Source organism: Xiphophorus maculatus, chromosome 8, assembly GCF_002775205.1.
Source record: "Xiphophorus maculatus strain JP 163 A chromosome 8, X_maculatus-5.0-male, whole genome shotgun sequence".
NCBI lineage: Eukaryota > Metazoa > Chordata > Actinopteri > Cyprinodontiformes > Poeciliidae > Xiphophorus > Xiphophorus maculatus.
Window position 1 is genome coordinate 10573607 of NC_036450.1, and position 15140 is coordinate 10588746.

Below are 15140 nucleotides of genomic sequence, written 5' to 3' on the forward strand. Positions count from 1 at the left end.
TACTTTTGTAAAACCTCAAAATTCTGTGTTTTTCTACAGAATTAGATAATTCTACAAACAAACATAATTTGCTACGATAGAAAGGTCACAATGGTTCTAATGCTTCTTGTCATGAGAAGCTCTTACCTATGAATTACTCAAGAGAGGGACTATTGTTATGTTTCTACAGCTCAGAAAGAAGCCAGTTTCACTGCCAGCAGCCTGGCAAGAATACAGTTGTTTTTCTTTGTCGAGGTCATAAAAACACCAAACGTAACACAAAAGAAGAGTAGAAATATCCTTTTTTGTCCCACAAGGGGGATATTTCTGTGCAACAGCATCAAAGTGACAGGCAATCAAAGCAAGTAGATTCAAACAAAGATAGAATATAAAATACATAAAAACAGAATACAATAAAAATACTGTACAGGGAGAGAAACGTTTCAACATAAATACTGTTATTAGTTATTAGAAATAACCTGCAAAGTGCTTTTAACTGAAAACTAGACACGCATTAGAAAATCAGCTGATTAAGGTCTTTCTGTTTGCCTGCTCAATAGACTGAGATAATGGGTGGAGTTAGTAGGGTTTGTTTCTTATTTGTCCCATCAAACATCCTCTATGATTAATTTGGGGTAAATATTATCTCCCACTCCTCTGACCTATGGTGTACCGCAAGTATCTGTTCTAGGGCCCTCACTGTTTCCTTTACAGTGGATTTGAAAAAATGTACACTCATCTGTGAAATAAGGTTTTTATAGCTTAAGAGGGACACCATGTTGAAAAATTACCATTAATGTCTCTGGAAAGCAGTACTATTTAAAGAAAACAACAACAACAAAAACTGCTAGAGGGGAAATGTGAAAAATAAAAAACAGTAGCAATCTGGTTGGAAAATAATGCACACCCTTTAGGTAATATTAAATGTAACAGTTTTTTTAAGTTCAGTATCAGCACTTATCCTGTTTTAATACACACTTATCTACGACTACTTTACAGAACAGGATTCTAGTGACATTTGCATCATAAACCCACTGTTACAAAACAATGACATTATTTGAATGAAAGATCAAATTTATTTATAGTTGAAATGTATAGTAAAAATCTCACCTTATATTTAAACACTTTGAAATGTTCTATCATGGTCCAGTATTTTACTTAACTTTTATTTTTGTCTATCTTATTGTCCACTTTCTCTTTGAGCAAGTGGGCAATAAGCAAGCAAAAACAAAAAATTTAAAAAAACCTCAGATAAGGAGTGATTTAAAACTTTTGCACACTACAATCAATGCTCTGAAAATCTGGAATATTCAGCAGCTGAAATCTCACATTTGCATGTGAGCGTTGTTGAATACCAACAAAATGTATTCAGATTTGATCCCCAATTTGTCCTTTCTGCGCGTCCTAATTTGTAACTGATTCTGTTATTTTCATTTTACAGGCAATGAAAACAACAATACACGGAAAAAATTCCTCTGACATAGACATGGTAAGATGGAAGATGCAGAACGGTGTAGGGAGAGGAGTTGAAGCAAAGGAGTCAGAGGTAGAGATGGACGACTGGATCTGATAGAATATAAACAGAAAAGCCAGGAGACGACTTCTTCTGCTGGACTGCAGATACTGACGCATCACATGCACACCATGCTGCATTACTATCAACCCCAAACAATGCCTTAACCAGGCGGGATGGTGCTGCTGCCGTAGCAACAACAAAGAGGTGTGGGAGGGTGGAGAGAGAATGGAGTTGGGGTGGGGAGGGACTCTGAGGGGATTGGCCGGAAAGAGACTCCGCGGTGATGTCATCGCTCTCTCCCTCCCGCTGCTCTCTGGTGTCCATCCATTCATCCCCTCACATCACATCCCCCATCTGCACTCCGTCATCCATCAATACAGTGGACAAGAGGGAGAGGACGGGGTGAACAGCTATCCTCCTCCTCCCTCCTCTCTTACTTGCTCCGTTTTCATCCTCTCCGTAAATAACAGAACACAATTTAGCATGCGACCAAATAGCATCCGGGATTCTTCTCATGATATCGTGCAAGGCTGAATTTGACCTTGAAGCAGAAATTTTTATAGGAGAGGTCTAATGTCAGTGTGGCACAAAACGCGTCACTTCCATTTGGTTTGATTTAACAACACAGGTGGAAAAAAAAATACCTAAAGCAGCCCAAAGTTATTGGAGAATGTAACAATTTACAGCTGTGCCACAGCTGGTGGAGCACATCCTCTATCAAACATTCATTTCTGCTCTCCTGTGTTGTATGTCTCGCTCTTGTCCTTGAGCGAGACATACAACACAGATTGCTCCTGGTACTCAAGACAACAAAAGATGTATCTTTTGCAGGTTATATATTAATTGATTAACCCCTAACATAAAAAAGTGATGAACTGCTCTAACCCTTTAAGGCTCTGTTGTTGTTTCAAGCCTGGTGGCTGTGTTAATCTTTTATTTAGGTTTTGCTGTAAGCCTTGCAGCCTGATGAGAAATGAACTGAACTGAACTATTTCTTGGATTGTAACAGTTGTGTCTAATTAAAGCCACTAATTGTCTGCAGGCCCAGCTAATGTACTCTGACTAATCAATAGAACAGTTAGCAGGTTGGTGTTTTCAAATCCAAATCAGTAAAGACGAACTAGCCTAATGTATCAATAAAAACAACACACCAGCACCCACTTGTATCGCTGCATCGTCCACACATTCTGAATTTCTCCCTCTGTCTAATCCCATAATCCACGATTAAGCTTTGACTGACTGCTGCGTTTTCATGAATCAGTTTGTATCGTTTTATCACGTGTTTGTGTTTATTGTCAGACAGGCAGAAAGAGTCCAAGTGAAACGAAAGATGAGAGCTGTATTAAAAATAAAGGGAAAAAAACGGTTGTTATGGAAAGAGGGCAGCAGAGAGAGAAACGGGATGAGCTAAGCAGCGGAAGTGGGCGAGAAGTGGCATGGTGGGGGCTGTTACTCTGTTTGGATCTGATCTATATTTTCTCTTGGAGACACGTTGATGCTTCTGCAGCACCGATATGAGTTTTCATAGCTGGCACTATGAGCTGTTTCACCTACTCAGTAGAGCTGATGAAACCTTAAGGCATAATTTCCTCCAAAATATATATTTTCTTCTGTGGTATTTTTGCTAGTATGCTACTATTTGAGCCTGCTAATAAACTGATGTCTAAGATTTAATAAAGTAATCCATCCAAAATAAGTTAGGGTCCAATCAGGGTCATTTTAAAATATATATGAGAGAACATTCAGTAAATTCACTAGTTGGAATATTATTATGTTTTCTGATGTTATCTTTCTGTGAAGGACATTTCAGAGAGCTTCCACAGCAGAGTTTAAGGCTAAAACTCTGCGGGCTTGTTTTTCAACCACCATCCTGTTTGCCCAAAGCAGTCTGTGGCAACTGTGAGAGTTAATAAGTAATTTGCTCAAAAGGTCACAAAGTATTTACCCCAATTTCTATGCAGCACTCTCCTACCAACTTATTATGAACCCTTACTGGTCTTCTTTTTTTCCTCTGCAGCGTAACATTTTTTTTTAAAGGTGTTTAAGGTCATGATAGCGTAGCTTCCGTTTGAAGAAATGTTTTGTTTATTTTTCAGGTTAAAGTTGTATTTGACTGAGAAGATCAATAAAGAGCAAATAGGTAATTATTTTTAAGGTAAAAGCGGGTTCTTAAAAGAAGAAATAAACAATAAAATAAATGTTGGAACACCATCGGTGGAAATAATCAACAAACTAGAACTTCTGTTTAATTGTTTCAGATCATCTATATAATTTTTGATATTAAAGATTATCTATATAATCATCCAGCCCAGTTGGTTTTAATAGGGTTTTTTCCACAATAAATGAAATCATTGTTTGCAAACATACAAAAAGGGGGGCAATACTTTTTTCAAAGTGCATAGATAGAAGATTTGTGACAATGTTTTAATCACCTGATCCATGAAGATTGGAATCAGATCTGCATTTTTCCAAATAGATAACATTTCCTTTCATTATAGTGTTTTTTGCATTGAAAGCCAAAAAAAAAAACCCTAAGCCAAAACAGATATCACCTTATTCAGTCTCACTCACATGCAACAACAAAAAAATTCCACTATTTAAATCTCTTTCTATGTTTTGAATATTCAAAGCAGGTCAGGATGAAATCGGTAGATCACATCCAAAGCTATTTTTCCCAAACATATACTTCTGCAAGCACAATGTCCTTTTTTTTACGTCATGCAAATTTAATTTTCAAGCAAAATACAAATGTTTAGCTTCTGAGAACAAGGAGGAAACTTATGATCATAACCAGAAGGAAGTGATATGTTTTAATGCCCTCCACTTATAAATACTGTCTTGTAAATTGGGCATGAGCTCGTCACTGGATAATATCACAAGCTGGTGCTTAGAAAGACGTTTATACAAAGGTGACACTCCAAAATGAGTCAAAACCTTAACATCACGTCTGGTTCAGAGGAAAGCTACATCTAAATGAACAGAGATTTTTTGGTCTCTTTGGAAACGTAGGTGTGTTGTACACTTATCCATAATTTTCTTAACTACATCTCCACTAATTATCCTCATCTACCTTTCTGTAAGAGAAAAAATTCTGAAATTATTTAATTTCTCTTAACAAAGACCAAGATCATTTTGGCCAAACGAATTGTTGCTATTTAGAGATTAAGGCAATTATGGCTATTTTTGTTTTTGGGAAGGTGTTTTAAAAAATTAGTGTGTTTTTTTTTAAACACATTAGTAACCAAAGGTGTGTTAAAACATGCAAATTAGGTTGTATTACTGTCAGTGATACATTTATGACTGACAGTAATAGTTTGTTTCCGTCTGTGTCTAAATATAAATCTATTGCATTGGACAATGATCAGCATTGTCCAATACTGATCATTCCTGTTGGGAATTTTCATGTATTTTAGAGTTAATTTATGTGACAGACTCACACAAGGCAGTGCATAAACATAGAAACAACAAAAAACTATGTGACAAAATTATTTACAGCTTAAATTCTGAAAGGTGTTAGAAACCCCCTCTTATTCTGATACCACCAAATAAAATCCAGTGGAACCAGTTGGAATTGTCTGTGTCTGCTCCAGAGGAGCTCCAGCTGGGACCAGTGTCACCAGTCACACCATGAAGGAGAAAGTATCCCATGTCTTTCTATAAATTATAAACTCAGGATGGCTGAATCTAAATATACACTACACTTAACAAGCATAACCGTTGATGTTATGTAAATGGCATTAATTTGCACTGTTACAAGAAGTTTCTAGGTTCATGTTCTAGTCAGGGGTCTTTCGTTGCTACATGGAGTTTGCATAATCTCATCATGTTCAAAACACACGCATGTTAGATTAACTGGTCTCTCTTAATTTCTCTTGGCTATGAGAACGTCTTGTGTGGGTCAGGGCGCATGGTTTTTTTCTCCAGTTTGTCTCTGTGCTGCCTTGTTTCCTGTAAAAAAAAACATCCACAAAGCTGGTTTTGCACAGGAAATAAAACTTTGTTTTGCCTTTTATCGTCCATGTTAGGAGGGACAAGACCGGATTTAGGGATTAACTTTGGAGATCCTTTTATCGTCTTTCAATATGTATGTTTTTGTTCGTTTTTCAGCCGCTACTTTTAGAATTCTTGGTTCATCTGTTTATTCAGTCGGCCGTGGTTTTTCCCTCCAACTATCTTAGAGTGTCTGTAAATGGACAAATGAATGAATGAAGACTGTGAGGAGGATTAGCTGTAGGTCAAATCATGCTAGGACTAGAGCACAACTTGTGTGTGTGTGTGGGTGTGTGGGGGGGTTGCATGTCTGGGTGACATGATGCAGCGTAAGCAGAACAGACACAAGGATTAAAGACAGGAAACAGGAAGCTTTCAGTGTTTTCCCTCATCTGCAAACAAGTCCACTCACACATTTATAGTTGCTATATACTGTATATAGGACATTCACTGTTATTCTTAAATCAAACAATTTAAAGTTACATTTCACTGTAACACAACCCAGCGCTCTTTTCTCTGTAAAGGGGCAAAGGTAATCTGACATGAAGCAACAACCAAACCAAGCACCACACAAAAAACAGCAGCTACAGATCGATAATAGAACCCATCACCAAACAGCTCAAAATCATTTCAATTTGCTTCAATTCTTTTTCACACAGAGGGGAACTGCTCATTATCTCCAGACATCTTGCACTTCGGGCTAATCGGCCTAAAAGGACAGCGAGTTTTCTTTGGTTGCCTCAGACGCAACCTGACAAACCTAGACTGGGTTGCCATGTCCCTTTATTGTTGCAAACCATTTCTAAAAACGACCAAGTTGTTCTAATTCTTACTTTGCTGACATTGAGTTTATCATTTAATGTGCCAACCAGTCACTGTTGAGTCTAAGACGGTGCTTCTACAACTTGCTTTTGTTTTGTTTTTTGTATCCTTACATTTCCTGATCTAAGGTTAAACTTGCTGGGACTTTCACTCCTATTTACACAAATCTTGACCTTCCTTTAAGCAAACCCATCAGAAGAGAGACCGACAAGTCTCTATCTAAGAACACTTTCAGCCATTTTAGAAGACATTGTTTTGTGTCTGTGGAGAGACATTTTTTTTTTGTTACTTCTTGTGCTGACCCTAAGTAGATGCTTCTCTGAGCAGTGAGCCGTCTCCCATTCTTGAGAACTGCCACTGTCTATGAAGATTGTTGTCTTTCTCACTACAGAATGATGGACCTTCAGTTTTATAAAGAATGGTCAGATTCATTGGGAAGGGGTAATAATGGGTTCTTGGAGATCATCAGCAAAGTATTTTCTCCTTGGTGTGTTAATCCATGCCGGAGTGGCTCTCTCCACCAAACAGGCCAGCTTCTGCCGTTTCACACTGAATAAAATGGCTTTAAACTGTTTTGTTGCTGCTTGTGCTACACAAATAAATAAACTTAATTTAAACTTAACTGCATCTTATTTTCTGACCATGGCAGTGCAGACCTTTTTGCATATTGGATCAGTTTTATTTTTTTAAAAACCAGCATGGTTAATTTGTTTGATTATGAAAGTTGTAGCAGGCAGAGAAAATATCATGTATGCAGAAATAAAAACTTATCAACATAGTAGGATGTGTCTTTCTTTTGTTTATCATTGATAAGTGAACATAAATCAACAAAAACCAATCATGAGAGCAAAAACTGAAGAGAGGAAGAGGAAGGGAGGACAAGATTCCTGCAGGATGATCAAGAGGAAGCGTAATGTCCTTGCTAATGTGACAGTCAAGAGACTGAACTTCCTGTAACTAAGTGTGTGTGGGCATGTGTGTGTGTGTGTGTGTGTGTTTGCTTAGGAGCGTAGCTAGTCAATTGCCCAATTGCTTGACAGCCAACATGATTATCAGAGTCACAAAACACACTTAAAACACTTCCCCCCTCGAGGGAAGCTGCCGGAAGCACAACCAAGACTCGCCTCCTCGTGGCGTTATCTCAGTGGGCTTCAATGTGACACGGCTGAATCACACTGTGTCACCACATTTGACTCATGCTGCTTGCTTGGATTCTTTTGAAATATCCGGCTCAGTTGTGAAAGGTCAAGATTGAGTAGATTATTACCAAACTTTAACCCCGAGTCCACTTAGGAGCTTGTAGAGGCATCAAGAAAAACAAGCAGAGTTTTTCTTTAAAGCTGTTCTGTGTAGTTTTAAATCTCACCTGTTTTTTTTTTATTACTACCTTTAAATAATTTAAGAATTTGTTTACAACTGTTGATTGTAGATTAATGTAGAGCTGTATAGTTTAAAATATGACCATGGCTTTGAATATTTTAGTTTTGTGTGCAATGAGAGAGTTTCTAAATAACATAGTTGTGAGGAAGGTGGAACTAATCGGATTTCATGTGATAAACCAAGACAAACAGGACACAGATATACAGTATGTAGAGCCACCTTTCATTAAAACTGCAGCTGCTGATGTCTCTACTAACTTTTACCATACAGACATATTTCTTTGCTTGTGCTTCTTTGCAAAATAGCACCAGTTTATTCAAGCTGGAGATTGAGCATTAGGTAATGTCAATTTGGATTTGGACTGGGCCATTCTTTCTCACAGCTGTGTTTATGGAGGAAAACCAAAATTTGAAGCTAATCAGAAAACACTGAAAAAAGTACAATTAATTCTCAGTATAAACATTTATCTCAAATCCTCTGTAATAACAGTATGAATGTGACCCTACACACTGAGATGTACATGTTCTGCATCATATCTGGTCTTACTTTACGGGAACAGAAGGCAGACTATGAAATTGAACTTGTATCTGGCAGATCACGAGCTTAAATCCACGAAAAGCTAAAATTACTACAAGGATGGAGCCAAAGGCGGCACAGTCTTGACTCCAATGTGAGCACTTTATTTCTAATTCTTTCTAAAATCGATGGTTCATTTTTGTACTGCCTTAAGAACCCACAGTAGAGCAGAGGGCAACCTCACCTACACTTTGGATCAGCAGATTGAAAACTATTTATAGGGAGGCACCCACACAACTCCACATAAATATATGTTATACCAAAAAAAAAAAAAAGAAAAAGCTGATAAGTAAACAAATGTATTACATAAAATATTATCATGGAAATAAATCAGTCATATGGTGCAGCCTATTGAGAATTAGATTGATTTATTCACTATTTGTTTGTTTTTTCCACCATTCTGGGCCTAGAAAAACCAATAGGAGGAGTAGTTGCTGTTTCCTTGAAACAGGTTTGTTATTATGAAGTTAGATTAGCATGTGCGGGAGGAGACCAGTATCTGGATAAAACCCCGTTTTGAGTAGGAAAAACATCCCAGTTGTCTTGCTTCTCCAGGGCAGAAATGTTAACCATCGCTCCCAAATGCAGCTATAAAAAAAAGTCAGTGAAAATGTGTTTTAACACAGATTCATTTTATTCTCCAACTTTTGTAGATTGATAATTTTTGAGATATGTCAAAATATATTCTATATCTCTGAAAGCAAAGCGGATTGACTGCTGTCTTGCAGTTACATTATCTCCTGACTTTGCATACATCTAGATCTGCAGCAATAACAAATGTCCCAGTAGTTATTGCGATGATCAATAATGTTGTTTTGAGACCATTTACAAGTATTACATTGACAATGATACAATTAACGCTGGTTGCTTAACACTGGAACTGGAATATATTTTAAATATCTACAATAAAATCTGAATATGACAACCAAAAACAATAAATAAAATGGACATAAAAAACACAACCAAAACCATAAATTAACTGAATGTTGATGTATCTATAAATAAAGTTGCCCTCCAAAAATATTAACAGAATGGAAATTACTCAGCTACTGAACTCTTTTTAAATGGTCATCCAATGAACTGATTCATTACTTATGGCTACAGGTGGTGTGAAAACTATGTTCTCCTAGCAATAATGTCAATTAAAGGTAGTTGAGTTAAGATTAGATCAACTTTTAGAAAAAGATATATTCAAAATATGCAGAAAACAAATATTCGGATCCCTGAACATGTTTGATTGCATGTTTTCATGCTCAAATCTACATCTGTATCTCTCATCTACTCAGGTGAGCTGCTACATAGAATTACTTGCCAGATAAAAAGGGTCCAGCCACATTTACTGGACCTCTCAACTAGTCTGATTGCATTTTGGCTGACATGACACGATATTTTGCCTTTTTTTAATGCACGCTGGCGTATCTACTTTGACTTTGTCATGGATACTAATTGTCTCTTATTGCTGGGAGGCATTCTGCTTATGCCCTTTGCTTTGAAACACTGTCCATTTAGCTGACATTTTGGTTAAACTCAATTCTTTCACTTCTATCTATAGAATGTTGTGTTTTAAGATAACCCAGACCCAATTGTGGTCACAAAATATGGTTTAAATATGGGAAATCACATTCCCTCTGCCAGGAAAATGATTCCCTCTACAAAATATTCTGCTGCTTGTAGCCTGCCAAACATTTATAATTGTAAATTCTAAGCTAACCAGGAAACACTTTATAACATTTTAGAGAATATGACTCTTTTGATTGAATTCTGTATTTCCTGCTCTTTTAAATGTCATGTTCATCACATTAAAGGCAGGCAGTATTCTGGGCAGTTTGTTACATCTTCAACTGTTGGAGCCAAGCAAACCCCAAGAGAAGGACGAAGTGAAAGTTTGTTGGAGCGCAACTCCTACTCAGTACATTCACTGAAGCCAAAACACAGAGCCCTCGTTGCAGTGTCTAAAAATATGTTTGAGTTTTGCGCAACTGAGAGAGGACTTTTGCTGGCACTTACAATGTTGCAAGCTCTGGTATCATCACTAATTGGGTAAAAACAAACATGTCTTCCACTGGCATTCAGCCTGAAGATAGAGCAAGATTCCTTCTATTGTCACTCTCATGAGCGTAAATGAGACTGTAATAAATAATTTCAAAAATATTTTTTGCATACGTTGCGCAGTATATCCTATAGAATTCAACAAAACCTGACTGTGTTGTTATGTACTGTGCACAATACGACATGATGTGAACTTTTAAGTTGTAATTTTGGTTGTAAATAGGCACAGACGAGGCCCGTGCAACAGTGCTGCCTGCCAACATGTTTTGTTTGTTCCCTTTCCCTGGTTCCGTCGTGCAACACTCCACCTCCTCTACTTCCTCCAAACTGAACGTCACTGGGGGCAAAGCCATCACCCCGGCAGCTAAAAACAGGTCAAGTGTTGTTCCGTGATGTTGAAAATGTTAACCTCAGCCCTCAGGAGAGAAGGGGAGCATGAGAGAACGAGCATCATGGGAAACGGGAGGAGTCAGGGTGGTTCGCATTGTTTGAAAGACAAAGTGAGATGCAGCGAGCGAGTTTGAAGAGCGGCGCGTTTTATCCAGCTCTGCCGCAAACCACTTATTTCCTCTCCATTCCTCCCACTCTGCTTCTGAAATCACATCTGCACCATTGTGGAATGATACTTGTGCTGAATTTTGAAATTACAATAAATTCACTAGAGGATGATGGCTACTCCCGAAATAGTCTTTGTGGGTAGTTATTTGTGGCGTTATCGCAGCGTGAGGAGCACTCGGGTCAGGGTGGAAGCATTAAAGAGAACTAAAAGGGGCCACATCATTTCATTAATGTAACCATAATGAATTCCACTGGTTTATTTTTAGTGGGAGTGTGTTATGTAAGAAGCTTTCAAAGGTTATTGCTAAAAAAAAAAAAAGAAAGGAAAAAAACAAAGGAACTAAGTAGAAATAATGTCCTTTTAAACAAAGTAGAGAAAGATTTAAGTAAAAGAAAATTATGTGGTAATCTCAGTAGAAATTGTTGGGTTTATCACTAAAAACTAATGAAATGCTTAATAAACCAATTAGAAGAACCATGTGGCTCCTATCAAGGGTGGATTATCCAATGATCATTGTGGACACAGGTAGGGACGTAGGGAAGCTTCAGAATGTAACTTTTATTTTTTTTTAAATTGTTTGTTTTTTACATATTTGTTAAAATTATCATTATGCCGTGACAGCATAAGATATGTAACCTGTGGAAAAGTTAAAATAAAATTAACAAAAATGAGCTCCCCTGTCTTTTCCCAGTGCTAACTGCAGAATATACCACCCAGTCAAAAACAACCAATCAGAGCCAGGAGGAGGGTCTTAGCGCTGTTGATTTGCATCGTGTATGCGCCCACTCACCCCCTGCGCCTTCCTTTCTCCTTCACTATAGTTGGTGCTAATTCGCCATGGTAAGGCTAGTTAGCTTGGACACCGATGACATTTAGCAGCACATACACAAACATGATCGATAGCTCTAAAACCCTACTTTTGGCTCTGATTTGTTGTTTGTGACAGAGCGGTGCATTGTTGGAGGCAGTAGGAGGCATATGTGTTCAACATAAGGGAAAAAATATATATTTTTGCAAAAGTCACATACTTCAGTTTTAAGGAACAAAAACAAAAAAAGTTGCTTTCAAATTTTAGATATTATTACTTCCAGCCTGTGTATGAATTCATTGCCTGATTTTCTTTGTTAGTAGGTCACATAAATAAGAAAAACAGCTTTTTATGTTGTGACTTGTCTCACTGCAGTAAATGGTAAACTACATGTATATAAAGTTTTTATATTTTGAAGCTTCGCCTTGACAACACCCTGAAATATTAGCTTGAGCGCTAAAAGCACAGCACTTTTATTAGTGGGCTGCCGAAAGTGGAAGGGATTTAAATTGTGGAGGCAATCATCACACTCTCTGAAAGCTTTCACAGTTTAGCTTAGGTGTGTGATCCGTTCTAAATGTGATTCTTATAAATTGCTTTATTTATGCATGAACTTCCTGAACCCGCTGCAGGAAGCTCTCATCTGTTCTGTGGAGATGAGAGGCCAGAAGCTCACTTACAGTAAAACCGGAAACACTCCTGACCTAACGTGAGTTCCTCTAACACATACACACACGGGGAAATTATGGGACCACTTGCTGCCATAAGTGATAGTGAACTTGTTTTTTGGTGGAGTGCGCCTGAGGGGTCCCTGGTGGATCTGGGCAGCTGTGCAGAACTCGGCAGCTCAGGGAAGATGAATGAGACAATTAAACAGAGCTTGATAGCACCTCTGTGACTAATGGTTTCCTTTGCTGCCTGTCTGAGCACAGACAAACATTAAATAAGGAGCAAAGTAGTATTTTGGTGTCCTTTGAGGGTTTTATATGAATTGATTGCATACACAGGGGGACTTTTCTTTGCTAGTAGGTCACATAAGTAAGAAAAACAGCTTTTTATGTTGTGACTTGTCTCACTGCAGTAACTGGTAAACTATATGAAGTACTCACCCCCATTTATGTTTTACTTATTTTATTGCTTTCAATATCAGTTAGTTTATGAGCACAACTCATTCTGGAAGCAATCTTTTCAAACTTATTTTTCAAAATCAGTTTAATTTATTGAATTTATCAAAACATATTGTGCTTATTTTAAGCATTTTTTTCTAGCACTTTTTCTAGCATTTTTTTTTTTTTTTGGCATATCAGAGGTCCGCAACCAGTGACTTCACATAATGGCACTTAATACCTTTGGCTAAAATTTAAAAGGAAGTAGTTCATATTTTGAAGTACAGATATAACAATAAATGCAGGTTTTTAACTATTTTTAATTTCTTTTCCTGCAATATCTATGATTTAAAAAAACAAACAAAATAATCCTCTTATGTTTATCTTTATATTAAACTAGGCCTTATTGTTTTACAGACAATAAATTTCACCAGTGATTGATAAACATTAACTGTTATCAGTTTCAAGTCATATTTTCATAATGGGTTGAAAATATGATGCCAGTTTGCCTTCGCAAAAACTGATAAACTTTCATTTTGTAAAGAGTACTTCACTCTGGACCTGGAAGATATTTTAAATATCCAAAATAAAACCAAAAACGGTAAACAAAATGGAAATAAAAGCTACTTGGAACTGAAACCATAAATGAAATAGAAATCTATAAACAAATATACTCTTCAAAAAATATTATAGATCAAAAAGGAAATTATTGAGCTAATTTTAATTTATCATGCTTAGAAATAACATAGTTGATTTCTCTATGTTATCTAAACTCAACACAGCTTAGATAACATGATAGCATATTTCTGCACCTGTTATTGTGCAGAAATATGCATCAATTGACACGGTGAAGGTGCATCTCTCTGATGCACCTCCTGTTGTGAATACTCCGTCTGTTTTGAGGGCTTCGTTTACCTTGACTGCATGTTGGAGTTTGTTAGCTGAACAGGTAAACCTGCTGTTTTTCTGTCCAAACATGTGTCGCACTTGCAGGGGGTAGGGTGCACTTCCTTCGCTTCCTGTTGTACACACCATAACGGCCAATCAGTCCACAGCGAGTGGACCGACAGAGCGGTCATGTGGTAATTAACTTTGCTCATTAAACCCGACCTCAGGCTTTGTTCTGCCATCTGGATCCAGCATCCGTCCTCCTGTGTGCGAGACTGACTGACAAACTCTTGTTTTTCTCCAAGATAAAGGACAGAAAATGACCCCTGGTGCATTATTCTGTTTATTTTTTCAGCTTCTTTTCCGATATTTAATTAAGAGATCTGGGATTTTATAAATAATCATGCTGCTGAAAAACAATGAGCCCTTAGTTTTTACCTCTGCACATTAGCCTAATGCATTTTTCCTGCTGTAACCTCCTACACACTACTTACATACGAATGACGCACACAGTGCATTGTATTACAGGATTCCTATCTACATAATGAATGCTAAGGCTTTAGCCTACTTCTCAGTGAGTTGCACTTCATTGTAGTCTGCACACACTTCTGCTCAGCACATTCCTAAAATGCACTCAATGCGAAATTCACAAGGATATTGTTAAGACCACACAGGCAACTTATTCATAAATGCAGCTGAATATGTGAAGAGGTGGTCTGACATGCACATTCCAAGTCAACTAAATTCCTAAGTAATTATGTGAAAAGGCTCAAGAATAATAAAAAAAATAAAAATGATTTGCAGCCATTACTGAGTACAGATTCTTCTTATTCCTGCTCTACAGAAAGCAAAAAGTGAAATAATAAAAAAAAGGATATAACCAAATAAAACAGAGCCATGTGCTCCTATGCATAAGATTTACTATGAGTCATTTTGCCTGTCCCAAACAGTAGCTAACAGAAGCTTTAGCTGACAGCCAAGCGCAGGAGGAACAATGAGTCATACCAGCCTTGCTCACAAGAACCCCATTTTCTGCCAGATCCTATGTGATGTATGTCCGCGAGTGTGTGCACACGAGAGACAGAGAAACACTGACAACTCAGAGATGCGAGCAGGGCCGGCGTGGATACAGTCTTTACAATGGAGTGTGTGTGTGGGGGGGAGGGGGGGGGGTGCTGCTGCAGAGAGAACAGGGGATCTGTTGTGTTGTGGATCGTGTGACAAATAAAATGTTCCTGAGATCGATGAGGGATCACACAGCCTACAGAGGTCAACGTAAACATACCGTTATTTTACAGCTCTTCATTGTAAAATAATGGGTCATCTAATAGCTTAAGGAATATCAAAGTTATGGTAATAGTATTTTTCTAGATTGTACTTCTTACTCATGCAAAATTTAGGACAGTCTATGAAAACCTGCATGCTTTTCTGACATATTGTGGAAATTTTAACAATTGCGTATTTCTG